We start from the raw sequence: 19,047 nt of genomic DNA, 5'->3' as shown, positions 1-19,047 counted from the left end.
ACTCATGCGTTGCCGATCTCCTGTTTTGAGACGGTAAGTCGACGCGAATTAAGTCAGTTTTGGTTAAGTGTGCTATGGTATCGAAACTAAAACAAATAAAAAGACAAAAACAATATAAAAACCGAGGTGGACCAACGGGGTGGCGTTAGTCACTAAAACATGGGCGTTGGTAGAACTGAGCGTTTTCGATCCTGCCGAGCGTTGAGGCGATCGGTCTACGCAAATTTGGCCGGTCCCGTCACGTTCGTTACGATACCGAAACTAAAACAAAATTCGAATACGGTCGGTTTTTATTATGTTCGTTATGGTACCGAAAGTAAAACAAAATCGGGTGATCGAATTAAGTTAGTGCACTTAATAACACAACCATCCGGCCCACACCAAAGTTAATATTAAAGGACAGCCATTCTCACATACAAAAAATAATAATAATAATGGCAAACTTAAGAAAGAAAACTAAATAGAGAAACCCAATGTTTGCACCATGAAAGATTTGAACTTGGGTCCCAATAAAACCAAGCACTTAGAGTTATACAAAAAGAGACAAAACCATTAAAATATATAAAAAACAAAATTAATGTACTTTGTGACACCAAAGTTCTCAATTATACTAATTAGATAATAATACAAATATAAATGATAAGTTAAACAGTATTATAAAAAAGGGAAAGTGACAACAATGTCCGTTTTGACCGATGTAATCTTCAAAATATCGATACATATCCCACCGTTTTCATTCAGTCCAGCTCAAAACCAACTGAACCGCCCTTTTTTTCTCCCCCAATGATTGAGCGACACTTGTCAAGAATATTTCCCGTCTGCGCCTTGTTTTCTGACCCGCCCAACAAAAATGTTCCAGGCATCCGATGGATTCTTTTAGGTGGCGGTGGATTTTTCTAGGCGCCAGGGAGATTTTTAAAATCCAGGCGGCAACTTGATTAATCTAGGTGCTGCTAGGTTTTGTTTTTAGTTAATTTTTTTATTGAGGTAACTCTTTCATAAGATCCTTCGGGGAACCGGGTTATTTTACGGGTTTAAGATGACTACCTAACGGTACATACGGTGACTTCAAATACTTCGATAAATTTCGTGCCCTCTTATGCCAGCCGCCTGTGGACAAGTGTCACATTGAAATAGAGACGCATCCGACGTTTGACGCATTAACTGATGTCTGACATGTTAATCGGCGTTGGCTAGCACGCTAGGCAAAGATAAAACGCAAAACTGTGACATAAGACAAGATAAATCAATGATAAAATTTTTTACAATATTAGAACTGAAAGGGTTTTATTTTTGATACACTAATTAGCAGGAGATATCTACATGTGGTTTAAGATTTAATCTTATACACTTCCATTATTGCTTCGGTGTCTCCCTTCTTCTCTTCATACGACTTCAAGAAATCTTTGAACTTGAAGCGAGGACGTCAGTGTCGATCATCGATTTAGCTGGTTCTACAATGGCGTCCATACAAGGACTAATGAAACTCACAATCGTTGTCCGAGCCTCCCTTGAGTTTGTCACTGCTCTATGTTCCGCGCTTCTTAGCTTCTCGTTGCTAATTATCTGAAAACAGTTTCACTGACGGTTATTCACACGATTCAGGTCAAAAAAAAACAAAACTAGTTAAATTATGATTAAAATTGGGGGAAAATTCCCAAAATAAGCATTTATGAAAACAAATTTCTAGTTTTAGGTACCATTTGCAAAAAATTCTAGAAATAGGTATTATAAACTAGTCGTGACGAGTAGTTTGTAGAACCAATTAAAACTTTCCGTGTGTCCTTAAACCAATCATAACGAGCACGTTCACTAATCATTTACTCGTCACGACTAAATAAGTTTCGTGCCTCGTAATCAACGCCCACGAGTAATTCATAAGTCTCGTGGGCGTTGATTACGAGGCATGAAACTTATTTAGTCGTGGCGAGTAAATAATTAGTGAACGTGCTCGTTACGGTTAGTTTAAGGACACGTGGCAAGTTCTAATTGGTTTCTACAAACTACTCGTCACGACTAGTTTATAATACCTATTTCTGGAATTTTTTACAAATGGTACCTAAAACTAGAAATTTGTTTTCATAAATGCTTTGGGAATTTTCCCTTAAAATTGGTGCAAACTGCCACCTGTAACTGGTGGCCAATATTAACCACAAAAGCATTAGAAATAGTGGCTCGGTCGAGCCACGGCCCGTTCTTGAAAACCTGAAGCCCATAAACGCTTCCTTGTAAAAGCACCGTTATAATATTAGGATCAGCGTGTTTTGGTAACCCTAATGTCAAACCGGGATCTGGGCATCGAGGGTAATGGTTAATCGACAACAAATGACTCCCGGTTAACTCTTCTCTGAAATATCCAGGTTCAAGTCCTAGTCCTTCACGAATTAGCTCTAACATTTTCAATGATAATTTCCGCACTTCTAGCGAGTATTTTCCAACAATATCTCTTCAAAATAAAGCAATACCCATTAACCTTCATAAAACAAACATTAGTACAATATTTTTAACACGAATAATAAAAGTTAAATTATTATTGTTGTTTTAAAAACAAGATTGAAAAGTAGTGATTACATCGAAACATAAGACAAGCGGGCAACAAGCTGTCCCGCTACCCATTTTTGAATTGCAAAATCTAGTCTGTTAAATGACCAGTTTTGTTTACAAGGCCAGTTCCAAACCAAAACCAAACTATTAAAAAGGCAAACTATCAAGTTTGAAACTATTGAACTCAAACCGGCCGACTTGCTCCAGCTTAGTCCGGCCAATTTCAAGACTAAGAGACCCGGTACAGATTATAGATAATCTGGGGGTTAAGTAATGTTTCCCACGAATGAGGTCTAGCTGAGAAGGCTGTTCTTCAGGAGACCTGCAAAACAAACACCGTAAGCTCGTCACTGAGAAGGGGGGGTTCCTCCTTGTGACCACCCTCCGGCGTGAGAATCAGACTAGGTTGCTCTGAATATAAGTGTATATTAAGAGATTGCTAGATAACTGGATAGCAGATGATCTTACCATTCCAAGATGTTGGAGTATTTATAGCCGAAGGTAGGTTTCCCAGAAGGTACAGCCGGCTGAATAGTATTCCTGTTCAACCAACAGTGGACTATGCACAGGCCATACTGGTTGGTGGGTAGGTTACGGCCAACAGTAACAAAGTCGGCTGCACTATTCCACCAACTGTAGGTTATGCACGTCCCACCTACTGTGGATTGTACGCAGGCCATGCTGGTTGGTGAATAGGTTACGGCCAACAGTAACACTATTCCACCAACTGTAGGTTGCGCATGCCCCACAGTAAGGGTTGGTGAGTAGGCAGCGGCTAATAGTGACAAACAGTACTAGAGGGTGCTCCTCCTCGCACTGTTGTCGGTGAGCTGTCACCCTGTGATTGGCTCATGGGCTGTTCTGGTCAGATCGTCTGTCCTACCCATACCTTGGTTGGTAAGTATAGTACAAAAGATCTTTCAGAATCAGACTGGCTCATTTAGGCGGGATTGTTCCCGCCCTGCTCATTCCTTCATGTGACTACTGAAGTAGCTAGTGTCTTGTGCGTGTAGCCCTGCTGTCTGCGGGTAGCCTTCCCTGATGGCTTGTATCCGCAACTGCGGGAACAGGCGGGGTACTTCACCATTGGGAGGCTTTCCCTGCGTGTACAGCTTGCGTACTGCGCGTAAGATTCTATGAGCATGGTGGGTCCTGCGGGAGCAGATGGCCTTTGCGCAGGCGTCCTTGTTCAAGGTGAGTCTTGCGGGACCAACTGGTCTCTGCTGGGACCTACCTCTTCAGGTATCATAAAACTCAAGGTTCTTACGCGGATAAAAGTCAAATTACCGGTAATTGGCAGGTTTCTCGGGCCATGAGTGAACCCATTCGTCTACCGGATGACACGGGTGTCGTAGATTGTCTCGCCAAAAATGGATTTCTTCGTTAAGGTAGTTATAAACGCTTGTGTAAAGTTTGCAAGTTTTTGTCGTATCGTTTGTGTATAGTTTCTCCTTCTCCTCATCAGGCATGTTATAGAATTCTTTGACTACTTCCATGGTGTCACCAATAAGATCTTTCGAAACTCCATGATTGATCACCTGATTATAATAGATTAATATCGAACCACAAAACTTAACTTCACAAGTTAAATAGTTATCAAGCATTCAAACCTGAAAGAATCCAAATTCTTGACAAGCATGTAGTATTTCTTGGACTGTTTGACTATGACTTGTAGAGAGGTCAACCAATGGAATGTTTTGGCATAGCGGAATATCGACCGATCCTGGAGGGGAAGATGTAGTTTTCTGGTAAGATTTGAGTGGTTTTGGACCATGTTGAAACTAGATTCGACATAGTTGTTGATATGCAAGACTTGTATGGTGAATATTGCTGTATTAATGTTGCAATACAAAGGCTTCAAGGTTGACTTTCGAAATTAATGTTTAATGGATTTGCCGGCTGCAGGCTAGCCATTTTTTAAGAAATTATGTGATGGAATCATGACCACAACCTGTGAAGGTTGTATGGTCAGGTGCACAAATCAGGGTTTTTTAATACCCGGTTCCGGGTATGACCGGGTATTGGAAAATCGAGTATTGGTAATTGTTAGCCATAATTTGGTTTGGGCCGGTCCATCGAGCCTATGGTGGATCGGTATCTTGTGGACCAAGTCGAGCACATTACTTGGGATACAAGATATTTAATTATTTAGATTTGTTTTTACCAATTAGTATTTGAGTATGATTATGGTATTTGTATTCTAGTCTAGTTGGGGTTTGAAATCTAAATTAGTATATATACCCGAGCACATGGGTTATATCATGGTATTGTAATTTTTGAGCTAATGAGAATTACGAGATCGAGCTTATGATCTAAATATCGTTTGTGTTTTCGATTCTGGTTAGCAAACTTCAGTAATGCCCGGGTTCAAGTCCGGGTATAGTCTCTAAAATCATACCCTATGCATCGGGTTTGGGTCCAGTATAGAACCGGGTATTTGAATACCCTATTTCCGGGTATTGAAAAAGCTCTATCTTCGGGTTTTTCAGGTTTTTTTCGGGTACAGGTTGGGTTTCTTAAGGGGCTACACATTTTTTGGGTATTTTTCATATATTTTCCAGTTATTTTTCGGGTATAGATTGGGTATTTGAAAAGCCCGGTTTTGGATATTAGAAAAATCTAGTTCCGGGTATGGAATCGGTTCCGGTTTTCGTGTATTACCAGGTGCAAATCAGGTCCGTTTCCAGATACGGGTTTTGGTATTGAAATGCATACCCTATGGGTAAGTTCGGATAGTAAAAGCTTGGATATAAAAACCCGGTTATTTTCAGATCCAGTTATATAAGTTTTTTTGTGCAAATCTAGTCACTAGTCACCGGAGACTAATGAGAGAATAAAAGGTTCAATGTTTCGGCCCATTGTTGGTCCATGGTTGTTAAAAGTTGATAGATAAAGAACAAATTAACAAAATATGTTCTAATGAGTGAAGTCAGGCCACTCTGGTAATCATAAGGTCAACGGCAACACACAATATGGACACATGTGCTGGTCAACTCAAGCGACTTGCCTGTAAGGCTGAGGGGTGTGGGGCGCTAACCTGGGCGCGAGAGCCCCTCCGCTCGCGCCCCGGGGCGCTAACCCCACACCACCGGGGCGCGAGCGGGGCGCGAGCGCGGAAATCCAGGCAGGCGTGAGCCTGGTCGCGGGAGAAGAGAGAGAAATAGCCGTTGGGAAGTGTGAAAATAGCCGTTGGGAACATATTAAATTAAAAAAAAATATTTTTTACCTAAATAATACCCTATTTCATCTATAAAATACCCCATTTCACCCATATCAATCACCACAACTTCAAAATAAAACCCAAAATCAACCCATCTTCCCAATTTTTTTTTTAAAAATAATGTCGTCGTACTCGTCTGATTCCTACTCCTCCGAAGAGGATGATTTGCTTCTTCATGTAGGGGGAGTTTTGACCGCAACCGTGGTCGATCTCTTGCAAAATCAAGCCCATCAACCTCGACTCCCGAGGGTTAGAGCACCACCTCGTGATCGTGATCGATCGGGTGCTAAGGTCACCCGATGATCTTGTGGGCGAGGCGACCCGATGATCTTGTATTAGATTAGTGTTATTATTAAGTATTATTGTTTGTTTAATTTTTAGTATGTTTTTTTTTTGTAATTTGAATTTTAAAAAAAATGTGTGTTTTTTTAAATAATTTATGAGTTTTTTTAATAATACGTTTTTTAATACATTTATAAAAAAATAAAAAAAAAATCCGCTGGAGCCCCTGCTGGAGCCCCTCCACACCAGGGCCAGGGGCTCCAGCGGGGGCTCCAACACCCCCCTTATCCAGTTTCTCTCTCTGCCACACGTCACAATATTATTGGCTGGAGCCCCCACTCGCGCCCCCGTTAGAGACCCCACACCCCTCAGCCTAATGGTTCCATGAAAAAAATGAAAAATGTTCTGTCACATCAGTGCCACATATTATGAAAAGAATGAAAAATGTTTGTCACATCAGTGTCACGTAACATAGGCAAAAAACACCTTACAAAAAATATATAAACAAAATACAAAAGTGATTTGATCTTTTAAATAATAGCGAAATAAAGAGACTTCAAACAGAGTTTGTTTTTAAGCGTAAATTCGAAAATTTTTTATTATGAATATCATTTTGAAAACAGTATAAATATAGTTTTTTTTATAAAATAATAGCATCTGGATTTAAGTTACATTAGAAAGAGGCGTGTTTGCACCGACTTTCGTAAAAAATACCGATCTTTAATAAACACTCAAAAAGAAGTCATTTTAATCGATTGTGATAAAAAAACTTTGAAAGGTAATTAGTAATCTACACCGCAATTGCGCGTATCCCAAACAAATTGCTACTAGAGTTTGAAAAAACAAACGTTGAGGCACTCACAAAACTAGAGTTTGAGAAAACAAGCATTAAAGCACCCACAACGTAAGGTTTCTAGGCTCGTCCGACCGACATGAGTGCTTGCAGACCAACCCAAGCGCACTATTATTGTGAGACAAGTTTGGCAAGAAGAATTTTGTTGCTGCAAACGTGTAAATGGACGGCGGGCCAATCTCTCTCTCTCTTATACACACACATTATATATATTATATTGTTTTAATATTTTTAATGAGGTTCATGAAGGTTTAATGTTGTGGAAGAAAGTTAGAGTTTATTAGAGAAGTTTGTAATATGATCATATGACGGTTAATGGTTTGTGAATGTCTAAGCGTTGAGCAAGGGACATTATTTATTCTTATTATCTGTCTTAATCCTATTTCTAAGACCAAGTGTAGTGAGAGAGTTGTGGGCGGCGTTTGACCCCCCCCCCCCCCCCCCCCCCCCCCACCCTTCTCAAAGTTGTGGATTAAGTTTTGGTTGGAGAGTTGTGTAGGAAATGCTGATTTGAGAGAGAGAATGGTGGGGGTGGGGGGGGGAGGGATTGTAAAAGAGTTTTGAGACTTTTTATCACTACGCCCCTTTTTGTAAAACTCTACATTGTTGACTGGTGCGTCGCATGTCACACAACACCGCTATGTAAAGAGTAACTATTGGCTTAGAAGTAGTAAACCAATCAACTTAGTGTGGTACATACAAAGTATTGTTTAAAATTTTTGTTTTACTCCTCAAGAGTGTCATCGCCAATATAGCCACGAGCAATTAACTTCAAATGAGGTAAAAGTATTGTAGTTGGCCGGCTTGTTATTAATAAGTTATACGCTAGCGATAGGAAGTCAGGACTAGGTTCAAACGGGAAATGTGATTTTTATAGGAAGGATAGACAAACTTTTCATTTTCTTCATCACAATAACCAAGAGCCTTGATGATGTTTGAATAATTTAGAATGACTAACACCAACAGTTCATTTTCAAATTCTTTATCTTCTTAAAACCCACTAACATCCAATCTTTTAATAACTTTTAAAATTCCTTTATTTTCAAATTCTTTATCCCCTTGAAACCCACTAACATCCAATCTTTTAATAACTTTTAAAATTCCTTTATGAACCTTGCGAAATCCAATTTCACCCAAAAAGTTAACCTCTTTAAAGTTTTTGGTGGCAACTACCAATTGAGCAAATGGGTATCTCTTGATTATGGGATTTCCTTGATCATCTTAAGTTGATTGATTAGTTTTATTATGCGTATCAGAATTTATTGATTTTTTTGCATAAAAGCAAGAGAAACACTTCTTCATGGCGGTCTTTAGACGATTATCAATATACTCATACTTTTACAACTTTTACTGTGTGTTTTATATTTCATAAATATCTCTCGTTTATCATCACCTAGTCACCTATTCCTTAACCTGCACTCTTTAACTTCAAAAGTGAACGAAGATCCGTCTCTGGTGACAAAAGGAAGGACAAACAATAAAACAAGATAACCATATAAAAAAAAGAAAATAAAGTGCAATCACAAAACTAACCATGATCATCTACAACCACGGTAGGTATAGCATCTTCACTGAACGAATTCCTACTTATACGAGCCCACAACAACACCACTTCGGGGTAGGGTCTTAAATCACAAGGGTTTGCCTTCAAAAAGTCAAAAATCCCGATCAATCTTATACTTGTCATGAGCATTTATGTTATAGCACCGTCGTCAAGAGAACGCCACTTCATGTTTTTTTTGGAAGACAATGATCATCAAGAAGAAATAAATGATTCTTCCAATCACGAAGATTAATTGGAGGATGGGTGGCATGGATGGCATATAGCGTGTCTCTAAGACAAACAAATGAGCGGACCAAGTCAAACAATAAAAGCCCTAAATTGGGTTGAGGAACGGGTTCTCTCCAAAGATCGAAAGAGAATTTCAAAATGGGTAACTTGAGCAATGGCCAAAGGGTGGCATTGAGAAATATGAAGGCTAAAAAACATCAAGGTTTTCTAACAAGAACTTACTAAAGGGAATTCGACAATTCGAAGCCCTAAGAAGATCAACCTAAGAGCAAAGGTGCCTTTGGGAAAACTATAGATCGGTTTCTTAGATTTCAGAACAAGGGGATTCAAATCCCAAGGAACATTAAACTCATCCATTGCAACATGAATATCATCCATTGACATGGTTGAGAATTTTTCACTCGTGTCATACTCAGAGTATCCCATTATCAACGAAAGAAGAAAAACATAGTAAGAAAACTTGGCCTAAGATATTTAGAGAGGAAGGAGATGGAAATGCGAAAATGAGAGTTTTCAAAAGATTTGAAAGGGGGTAAAATTAAAACAGCTAGGTAACACTTAACAAAACCCTCACAAAAAGACAAAATCAAGAAAGTCAGATGGTCCAAAACAATGCCCCACACCAACTGACTAGGAGGATTTGTAAAGGTAACACCCCGATCAACAATCCGGCAAAAAAAAAAGGATCACATCTACACAAGTAAAGACAAAATGACAAACAATACAATTACGCGTAAAGGCCACAAGTGGATGCAAAACAAATGTTCTTTTGATTTTCAAATATGAAAAGTACAAAAAAATTGCTAGCGACACAAAGTAAACAGCGATGTTGCGGTTTGAGATCTTGGGCAAAATTTACACTAAGATGAAACATGTGAAATTCGTACTAAGATGAAAAGTCACTTATGAATTTCGCCCAAACAAGTCTAAATACTTATAAATAAAAATAAAAAATCAGTATTAAACTGTTTGACCGGTTTATTTTAATGAGTTCATCTTCTTTATATCTTTTAAATAGTTATGTAAAGAAAATATAAATCTATTTGATCTTTTGATAATAATAAAGTAAAGAGTTTTTAAACAGAATTTGTTATAAGTGTGAATGCTAGATATTTTTAGTAGGAATATCACTTTGAAAACAACATAAATATAACTTTTATGTAACAAAATAATAATATCTAATTTTAAATTGCATTAGAACTTTGCCCTGTCACAAAAAAAAAGTGTTTTTTGGTTCACATATGATGGGTTTTCTCTTAAGTATGGAATGTAAATGCATGGGTGGGCTATGTTATTAGAGTTTTAGTATTATAGTGTTATCATAATTATGAGATTGTATTTGTAGTATACATATGAACGATTTGGTAACACTTTTGAACAAACTCAACAACAAAATGATTCATAAAAGACAATAGGGCGATACAGTCCATGTTTGGGCTGTCAACATCGTCACCACATAGATGTTACATTTGTTCTTAATCTTTGTTCTTTCCTGTTTGACCTTTGTTGACATTTTCATGGTTTCATGAGGAATCGACATCCGGAAGTTGATATTCATCTGGTTTCAGGGCTAAAGCAAAGTCAGGCAATGTTGGCGCGGTTTCCATTATTTTTTCATAAAGAATATTATAGAATATATTATTCTCTAATAGGTTAGTGGTTCGCCAATGATCCAAATGACCGTTAAAAAAATATTAAAACTTTGACTGGCCGTTAAAGAATAAAACTTTCAGCAAGTTTAAAAAAAAAAAAAACAAGCATTAAATCTATTCTCAATTCCACCTCTTAAAACAAAATTATTTGCCAAATTCATTGGGAGTTATAGGAGAACCACTTACAGATTCCAAACTTGTTTTTACAAATGTTTCATAGGCCAAATCACGTGTTTAGCGCTCGGGCTTAGCGCTTTTACTTTGTGTTGACTTTTCTGTTATAGTTTGTTGACTTTTACAGCTATTTTTGACAATCGGTCATGACTCAGGAGCCCACTTGTGTTAAGTTATAGTGATCTTATTTAGCCTATAAATAAAGAATCACTTATAAATACCAGTGTTTTAAAAGCTGGATATTTAAACTTACCGGTTTAGGCTTAGAAATGATACAACCGATTGTATCAGGTTGTATCGTATGGTTCAACAGGATTTACTGGTTAATCCTATAATTCCATAAAAATACAACTTTAACACAAAAAATAATTCAAAAATTTCATGGTATAGAAAAGACTGCTATGTTAAAGCTGATTGATTCAATGGTGTAGAAAAGGCCGCTAGGTTAGAACTTTTAATCGAAGATAAATACGGGGTGCTAAAAATCTTTTATCCGAAGTCTAAAAAATATATCTTGGGCTTAAACCGTTACGATTGTATAAACCGGTATTATTGTTGGTAATACAATTGCTCAAATTACAAACCGTTCGTGTAATTTACTGGGCTTTAACGTACTGGCCACTTGCCCGCATGCGGTTTAACTGGTATTACCAGCTCGTATAAGCCGGTTTAAAACATTGATAGATACCTTATAAATTTTAGCTTTCTTCCTGTATATATTTAGTTTGTTATAATGATATTTTGATATAACTTTAGAAGTAGATTTAGAGAATAGTAAAAAATGTACTTTAATTTAAAAAGAAATGTTTATATAACAAATACAAATTTTTATATTATCATTCAAGACATACTAGACAAACCTCAAAATAAACAATAAGCTGATGAAATCCTCCGTTAATTATTGCATGATCAGATTAATAATATTCCAAAAACTATGATGTGAAATGATTTTATTATTAGTATTATTATCTTATTAAAATAAGCTTTCCATTTGATCTAATAATAATAATAATAATAATCTATATATGTATGTATGTATGGAGGGGGTGTGGGTGTGAACAAATAGCCTATATTTTAATTAGTAGTTGCATTTGTCAACCTCATGGAGCACATTGCTCAAGTCAAACCCCTCCATGTTTCAAGATCTTCATTGAAGCAACCATGTGTTCTTTTCCCACTCATTTATTGCCTTTTGTACTTCAATTCCTTTTATTATTAATCTTGACTTTTTTCTCACTTCATAACAACCTTCTTTAATCTCCACATCTCTTATTGATCATAACACACCATTTCCATAACTCACCAATGGATCATCATATTTCAATCAAGATTCAACAAAACTCATCTTTCGAATCCGATCCAACGCCTTCGAATGTCCCAATATTAGCCATTGCGGCATTATGCATCGTTGCAACCGCGTTCCTACTTGTTTCCTACTACTTCTTCGTCACCCGAGGGTGTTTCAACTGGCAACAGGTTAACCCGTTAAGACGTTTTTCTATGGGCCGAGAACAGGCCAGGCCCGACCCGTTATCGTCGGCCTACTCAACCCCTCCTTGGCAAGTTAGAGGGCTTGATGAGTTACTAATCCGCGAGATTCCCATTTGTCAATACACAAAAGCCGAAGGCGAAAAGAGGAGTTGGTATGAATGTGTGGTTTGTTTGAATGATTTTCAAGAAATGGATACTTTACGAGTGTTGCCAAGTTGCAACCACGCGTTTCATTTGGATTGTATCGATATTTGGCTTCAAAACAACGCGAATTGTCCTCTTTGTAGGTTGAGTATTTCGGGTACCGCAAGGTACCCGAAAGACCAAATAATTGCCCCAACTTCTTCACCTCAGGATCCCCTATCGAGCCCGACAGGGGATCAGGATTTCCTGGTGATTGAGTTGGGACATGATCAAAACGGGTCAAGATCGGGTCAATCAAGAAGCCATTCTCCAAGAAAGATTGGTGGGAAAAGGGCTAAAACAAGAAAGACTCATCATGTTTCCATTATGGGAGATGAAAGCATTGATATTAGGGGAAAAGATGAAAGCTTTACAATCCAACCGATACGAAGATCTTTCTCGATGGATTCAGCTATCGACCTACATGTTTATTTATCGGTTCAAGAAATCTTGCAAAGTAACATGAATCTCCAAGAACATAGGAGCACCGAAGAGGGGAGTACGAGTGGGAGATCAAGACGACATTTTTTCTCGTTTGGGAATGGTCGAGAATCAAGATCAAGAAACGCAATTCTACCAGTCTAGTTTTAGTGTTTTGCGTATAGGCAGAGCGAGTTTTCTTTCTTTTTCTTTTATTCTTTTTTCGCTCTTTCATCGGGTTTGTATTTAGAAAAAGATAGCATGATGTAAAAGATTATAGTTACACAAAAAGGAGACAAAATTTGGTTATGGTAAAATGGTAGCATGGGGTGTAAGAATGATTGTCATATATCACTTTTGTTAGGAGAAACTTTAATGAATGGAAATAATTTGATTCCATCTACAAAGTGCTTGAGTGATGGACCCATGAGGTACAACTTCTATTGCATGATGTATAAGTCAGTAAAGCAAGATATGACATGTCTGTAAGTCTTGTTGGTCTACTTTGAGTAATCACCAAGGGATTTTAATCATGGTTGGCTGGTTGCTGGTCTTTTAAGATTCTTTTGCTTATAAAGGCAGTCAACTCCTCTAGATCCATGCCACATCTCAGGTAGTATTTCTATTTTTTAAAAACTAGCCATCTATCTTGGACTTGCCAATCATCCATATATGTTGGAGTTGTGAAATATGGATATGTTTATGGTCCAGTTTTAACGGTATTTAAGTCGAATTATGAACCAGACCAACAAGTTACTAACGGTTTGGCGTCTATTTAGGACATGTTTTATTGGGTGCGATTCCGTGTGAATTACTCATTAGTCATTACCCGTTGTTTGGTGGGTAGACCAGCGAATATTAGTCAGATTATGATCTCATGTAGTAAAAAAATTACCTGTTAGGATGCTAAGCATAAGCTCATCCAAAGCTCATACTTGAAATATCGAATACTCGACTACACTTCTAACAATTGGTTAGTTATAATAATTTCGAATTTCTAACAACTTCAACACATTACTTATTACTTATTATATATATTAAGATTATATAACATTGCAATACATTCATGTTTGATGTCGGTCACAAATATTTCAGGTTTTCGGTTTTCCCTTCAAGTTCCGTGCTTTTTTTTTTTGCGGTTTTGAAGAAACACTAATTGACCCCGGGCAGATTACGGATAATCTGGGGGTTAAATAGATGTTTCCCACGAGGGGTTATGTACGGCAAAGATGGTTCTTCTGGTGACCTGCAAAACAGACACCGTGAGCTCGTCACTGAGAAGGGGGGGGGTACCTCCTTGTGACCACCCTCCGGCGTGAGAATCAGACTAGATTGCTCTTGAATATAAGTGTATATTAAGAGATTGCTAGAGAAGATAAGATGTGATAAGGTAATGTAAATGTGTCCATACCATTCCAAGGTGTTGGAGTATTTATAGCCGAAGGTAGGTTTCCAAGAAGGTACAGCCGGCTGAATAGTGTTCTTGTTCTGCCAACTGTGGGCTACGCACATGCCATGCTGGTAGTTGGTGGGTAGGCAGCGGCTGATAATTACCAGGCCGGCTGTGTACTATTCTTTTCCACCAACTGCAGGCTATGCACGTGCTACGACAGGTTGGTGAGTAGGCAGCGGCTAATAGTGACAGGGGTTGGTGAGTAGGCGGCGGCTGATAGTGACCAGGCCGGCTGTGTACTATTCCTTTGTCACAGTGAGCTGTCGCTGCTTTGGTCAGACCTTTTGTCCATACCTCGTCAGGTACAGTACAAAAGGTCCTCCAGTAGCGTACGGACTGGCTCATTTGGGCGGGAGTATTCCCGGCTTTGGGCGGGAGTGTTCCCGGCTTGCTCACTCCTTCTTCAGGTGACATTACTGAATTATTTAAGAGTTAAGTGCCTTGTGCGTGTAGCCTTGCTGCGCAGGTAGCCTTCCCTGATGGCTTGTATCCGCAGCTGCGGGAACATGCGGGGTACTTCACCATTGGAAGGCTTTTCCTGCGGGAACAGCTTGCGTACTGCGCGTAAGGACGTCACGTCTCTGAGCATGGTGGGTCCTGCGGATCCAGTTGGTTTCTGCGCAGACGTCCCTCTTCAAGGTGAGTCGTGCGAGTTTAGCCTTTGCGCAGACGTCCCTGTTGAAGGTGAGTCTTGCGGGTTCAACTGCGCAGACGTCCCTCTTTGAGGTGAGTCTTGCGGGTCCAACTGGGCTCTGCTGGGACCTACCTCTTCAGGTTTCTAAAACGAAGGCATGTCAAATAGGTCGAGAGTTGTTAAACTTCCTAAATCGATTAAATGGATTTAATTATGATTTATTAAACTTCCAAGCAAAGATGGGTACTTTCTTGTGTGCACCTGTTTGACCAAGACTTTGATCAAGTAAGCCAAATTGTTGGTAGGTCAAAGGGAGTATATATACACACCAACCATTGAATATATACCCATAACGTAGAAAAAGACGTACACAAATGATCAATCAACCACAAAATACAACAGTTGAGTTGTCAATTTCAATCCATTAAAAGAAACAATTTTTTTTTATCTCAAATAAGTAACAAAAAATAGCTAAAATGCAAACATGTGATAGGAGACAAAAGGAGTTTAAAAATTGCACAAAATCTTTAAATTATAAAACCTCCTACATCATTTTATTCAAAGTTTTAGTTATGCTAATACGGTATATATATATATATACAACAATAAAGAATAATAGCATTCTCATCCCACACTCTATCTCTAGACCAAAAACTGCACTAAAGCTCACTATATTTTCTCTCTCTATTTCAATAAAATAATACTTTTTATACCTTTTATCGTTACATTTTCTTTTTCCTTCACTCACAACCACTTTTAAAATATATTAAAAATTGTAGAGGATGAACAGTAGTTTTTCAAATATACCGAAAAATCACTACTTTTTCTAAAATATAAAAACACTTCACTCACAACACCCTGAATCACTCTCGAAATTATAAAAACACCCCTCACATAAATAAGGGGAGTTGGATGAGAATGCTCTAACAACAACAATAATACGCTTTAGTCTCTTACTAAAAAAAAGAGAAAAAAAGTGTATGTATTTCAACACAACCTAACTCGACCCATTTAGGCCCATACTATAAATTCTTTTGACCCGTTACTCAAACCATTGACCCGCCAATCTTTCATCTCTAAGGGTCAAGAACTCAAGATATCTAATAACCTTTGGGCGTTTTCAATTAAAACTCATACATCAAATAATCTTTAATACATCCCACAAAGCAAAAGGTTTTCTAGCAACAAAAACTTCTCATCAAAAGCTAAAAGCCTTATATAAATGGAAGTCAATAGCAAGCAGTAAAATTTCTTCAAAATGTTTTATGCTTCCTTTTCATTCAATAACCTTTAGTCGACTGAACCGCTAGACCGTGGGCTTCTTCTCCTAGGATGAGTTGCATGCAGCGCGTTTTTATCATGGAACTCACCCAAAGCTTTCACCTTTAGTTCCTCAAGAACCCTGATGGCTTCTTTGAGTTCTTCACTTGCACTCGGCCCGTGCCCTCTCCAACCATCGATCGCCTTTTCTTGAAAGTTTATTGCAAGTGCATAGCTACACAACAAAATAAAAAGAATAGCAAATGAGTTATAAATTAATAAAAACACATATTAGGGGCGGGGGGTTGGATTTGCGATTATGAAGCTGACTATATTATTATCGTTAGTTGCAGTTGCACTAATCAGTTTTTAATGTTTGGATAAGTAGATTTTGCTAATGCTTATTTGATTATCTAGGACTTTAGTATCTTTTTAATCACATGAATATTCCTTTTGGTCATTTTATGTATTTCATCATCATCATCATCGTACTCAGTATATCCCACCAATAGCAAAGCTATGGTAGGGTCTGAGGAGGGTAAGATGTAGACAGCCTTACCTCTACCCCATAAGGATAGAGAGGCTGCTTCCGGTGAGACCCCCGGCTCGATAGTAGTTTTGCATCAAGCCTTGGACATAAGGCACATAGCACTCAATCATCGGACCGGCTAATCGGTGCATGTACCCTTGTCTTTCGGCTATCAACGCCACTACATGATGCCTGATTAACCGTCCGTCACTTTTAACGTTATTTTCACGAGATTAGTAAAATAACGTCAAAATTAGTGCAATTTCACTTTTGCCCACCCGAGGGTTTCATTTTATGTATTTGAGTTTCAAAATTCGGAATTTCAATAGCATGCACTCATGCAGGTTGGTAACTTCTGTAGCGGTCAAAATGGTAACTTCTGTACGGGTCAAAATGGTAACTTTTGCACGGGTCAAAAATGGTTTGTACAGGTCAGGTCAAGTCAGGTTGTCTGAAACATTTTTGTCCACTTTTGTTAACTTTTATATATATATAAGTAATTACAAATTACTAATTAGTATCAAATATGATTACCAAAATTACATTATTTCGATGCTGATTTGACCTTGACCCGTTCAACTCATTTGACCTGTTTCCTTTTTAGCTAAATCAGTTGTACTTGTGCTTACCGCTAAAGATAAAAGATAACCCAAATCAACCCATTTAGTATACTGTCCAAATTTCCACCTCTAATTGTAACTTTAAACAATAAAAGTGCTTCCAGATATTATCACCTACTCGCGTATGTCATAATATTATAGCTGATTATCTAATTCACATTACTCAACATTTCAACATCAACATTATCGCTTTCATAACACACATCCAAGCAATATTAACATAGAAAAAAACGAGCTCCATACCTTTGCATTGCACTATACGCTTTTGAAAGATTCTGACACGCCTCGATCGAGTCAGCATGATTAGGACCAAGTGAAGTGTCCATAATATCCTTAGCCAATGCAAAAACTTGTGCAGCCGATTGAGGTCGATCTAGTTCAAGATAAGCCGCCCCTAAATTATTATAAACATATCCAACTCCAAAATGTTTGGAACCAAAATTTTCTTTTAATCTCTCAATCGCATCTTCCAAATACGGTATCGATTCTTGCACCTTGCCCGTTAACAAAAGTAACCACCCAATTCTAGCCGAAGCACTCCCAACTGAATGTTGTTCATTCGGTATCTTTTCAAGCATACTTTGTGCTTTCTTTAATAAAGAAATTGTAGTTTCAAACTCATTCATTGCTTCATATTGCATCGATATCTCCATATACGCTTCGGATACCTCTAAAGGTGTTGACTTTTCCTTCTTTTCCAAAATCCCACATGACATTTTTAAACATCGTTTAGCTTCGGTAAACTTTTCTTGATTACATAAAGCTTTCGCCATCGATATAAATATCATCGCGCGGCCTTCACTTTCTTTATCTGTTTGAAGAACAACCGCCTTCAAAGTATTAATCGCTTCATCAAATTTCCCTAATGCAATTTGCATATTCGCTGCATCGATTTCGGCTCGAAGTAAATCCGCACTTTTCCCCCAATTTTTCAAAGCCTTTTGCGATAACTGATTTTGTTCCAAGGCCTTCAAATGCTCTTCCAATCCGGTATAAATCACACCCAATAATCTCCTATCGTGCGCCACCTCAACCGAATTATTCCCTAATTCCACTTTATGCATGTCAATAGCTTTCATACAATACGGTAACGCTTCTTTAAAGTTCAAAATAGCAACGTACGCTTCCGCCATGTCTCGATACGCGTTCCCGAGCTCTAGACTGTTATCCTCCAACGACATTTCTTTAATCTCCAAACATTTTTTCAAATTCCCAATTGCATCCTCTCTCCTACCCATCGCATTCTTGGTATTCGCTAAATTTAGATGAACCGCATGCAACACATGCTTGATCTCAAATCCATCGCTAACCATTTCCTCTAGCTTAGTCAAAATCCTATTGGCTCTATTCAAATACCCTAAACTTTCTTGAAACCTATGCAAATTATAACAAGCTGAACCTAACAACTGCAAATTCATAGCAAGTGGTAAAGACAAAGACAAATCTTGATCTTGATTACCAAGATTATCACTTTGGTCCAAGATTTTCAAGGCTTTATTAGCAAAGTCAAAAACTTTATCAGGGTACTCACCTTCTTCTCAAATTTAAGTCCAATTTTCAAGAAAACCAAACCCAACTCATTTTCATCAAAATTATTGGACCCCATTTGCTCAAATGCCTTGATCATGTCACCGGATGTTTTCGCCGCCTCGAATTCGTCAACAAGTTGGGATCTTTCTTTGATTTTTCGTTGTCTGGATGATAATTGGGAAGTGGGTTGTTGTGGGTTGATAAGGGTGTTGAGGTTTCTTGAAAAGATTGGTGATTTGGGGTTAAGGTTTGGTTTGAAGTGGGTGTTTTGGTCATCAATTGATGAGAAATGGGTGATGGGTTGTGTGGAATAAAGGGGAATTGGGGTCTTGGTGATGAGTTTTTGGGATTGAGAGTGAAGAAGAACAAGTCTTGATGAAGCTTTTTTCATGGTGAATGTTTTTAAAGAA

At 38.1% G+C, this 19,047-nt stretch overlaps 3 pseudogenes across 2 annotated transcripts; 1 reads left to right on the top strand and 2 right to left on the bottom strand.

Annotated features, from left to right (window-relative positions):
• Positions 1–1,330: 1,330 nt before the first annotated feature.
• Positions 1,331–4,338, bottom strand: LOC143560953 (hyoscyamine 6-dioxygenase-like; annotated as a pseudogene). The gene is made up of 4 exons (XR_013140209.1): positions 4,155–4,338; positions 3,832–4,082; positions 2,128–2,446; positions 1,331–1,566 (listed from the first exon to the last, which is right to left on the bottom strand). The product of XR_013140209.1 is annotated as a hyoscyamine 6-dioxygenase-like (transcript).
• A 7,484-nt stretch (positions 4,339–11,822) lies between these two features.
• Positions 11,823–12,955, top strand: LOC143560952 (RING-H2 finger protein ATL16 pseudogene; annotated as a pseudogene).
• Positions 12,956–15,821: 2,866 nt separating this feature from the next.
• Positions 15,822–19,028, bottom strand: LOC143560951 (protein KINESIN LIGHT CHAIN-RELATED 2-like; annotated as a pseudogene). Its single transcript, XR_013140208.1, has 2 exons — positions 17,351–19,028; positions 15,822–16,193 (listed from the first exon to the last, which is right to left on the bottom strand). The product of XR_013140208.1 is annotated as a protein KINESIN LIGHT CHAIN-RELATED 2-like (transcript).
• Positions 19,029–19,047: the final 19 nt, after the last annotated feature.

Source organism: Bidens hawaiensis, unplaced genomic scaffold, assembly GCF_021521415.1.
Source record: "Bidens hawaiensis isolate Kalapana, Puna unplaced genomic scaffold, B.hawaiensis_p1.1 tig00020517_1, whole genome shotgun sequence".
Lineage (NCBI taxonomy): Eukaryota > Viridiplantae > Streptophyta > Magnoliopsida > Asterales > Asteraceae > Bidens > Bidens hawaiensis.
The sequence above is the reverse complement of the archived record's forward strand: the minus strand, read 5'-3'. Positions and strand labels throughout refer to the sequence as shown.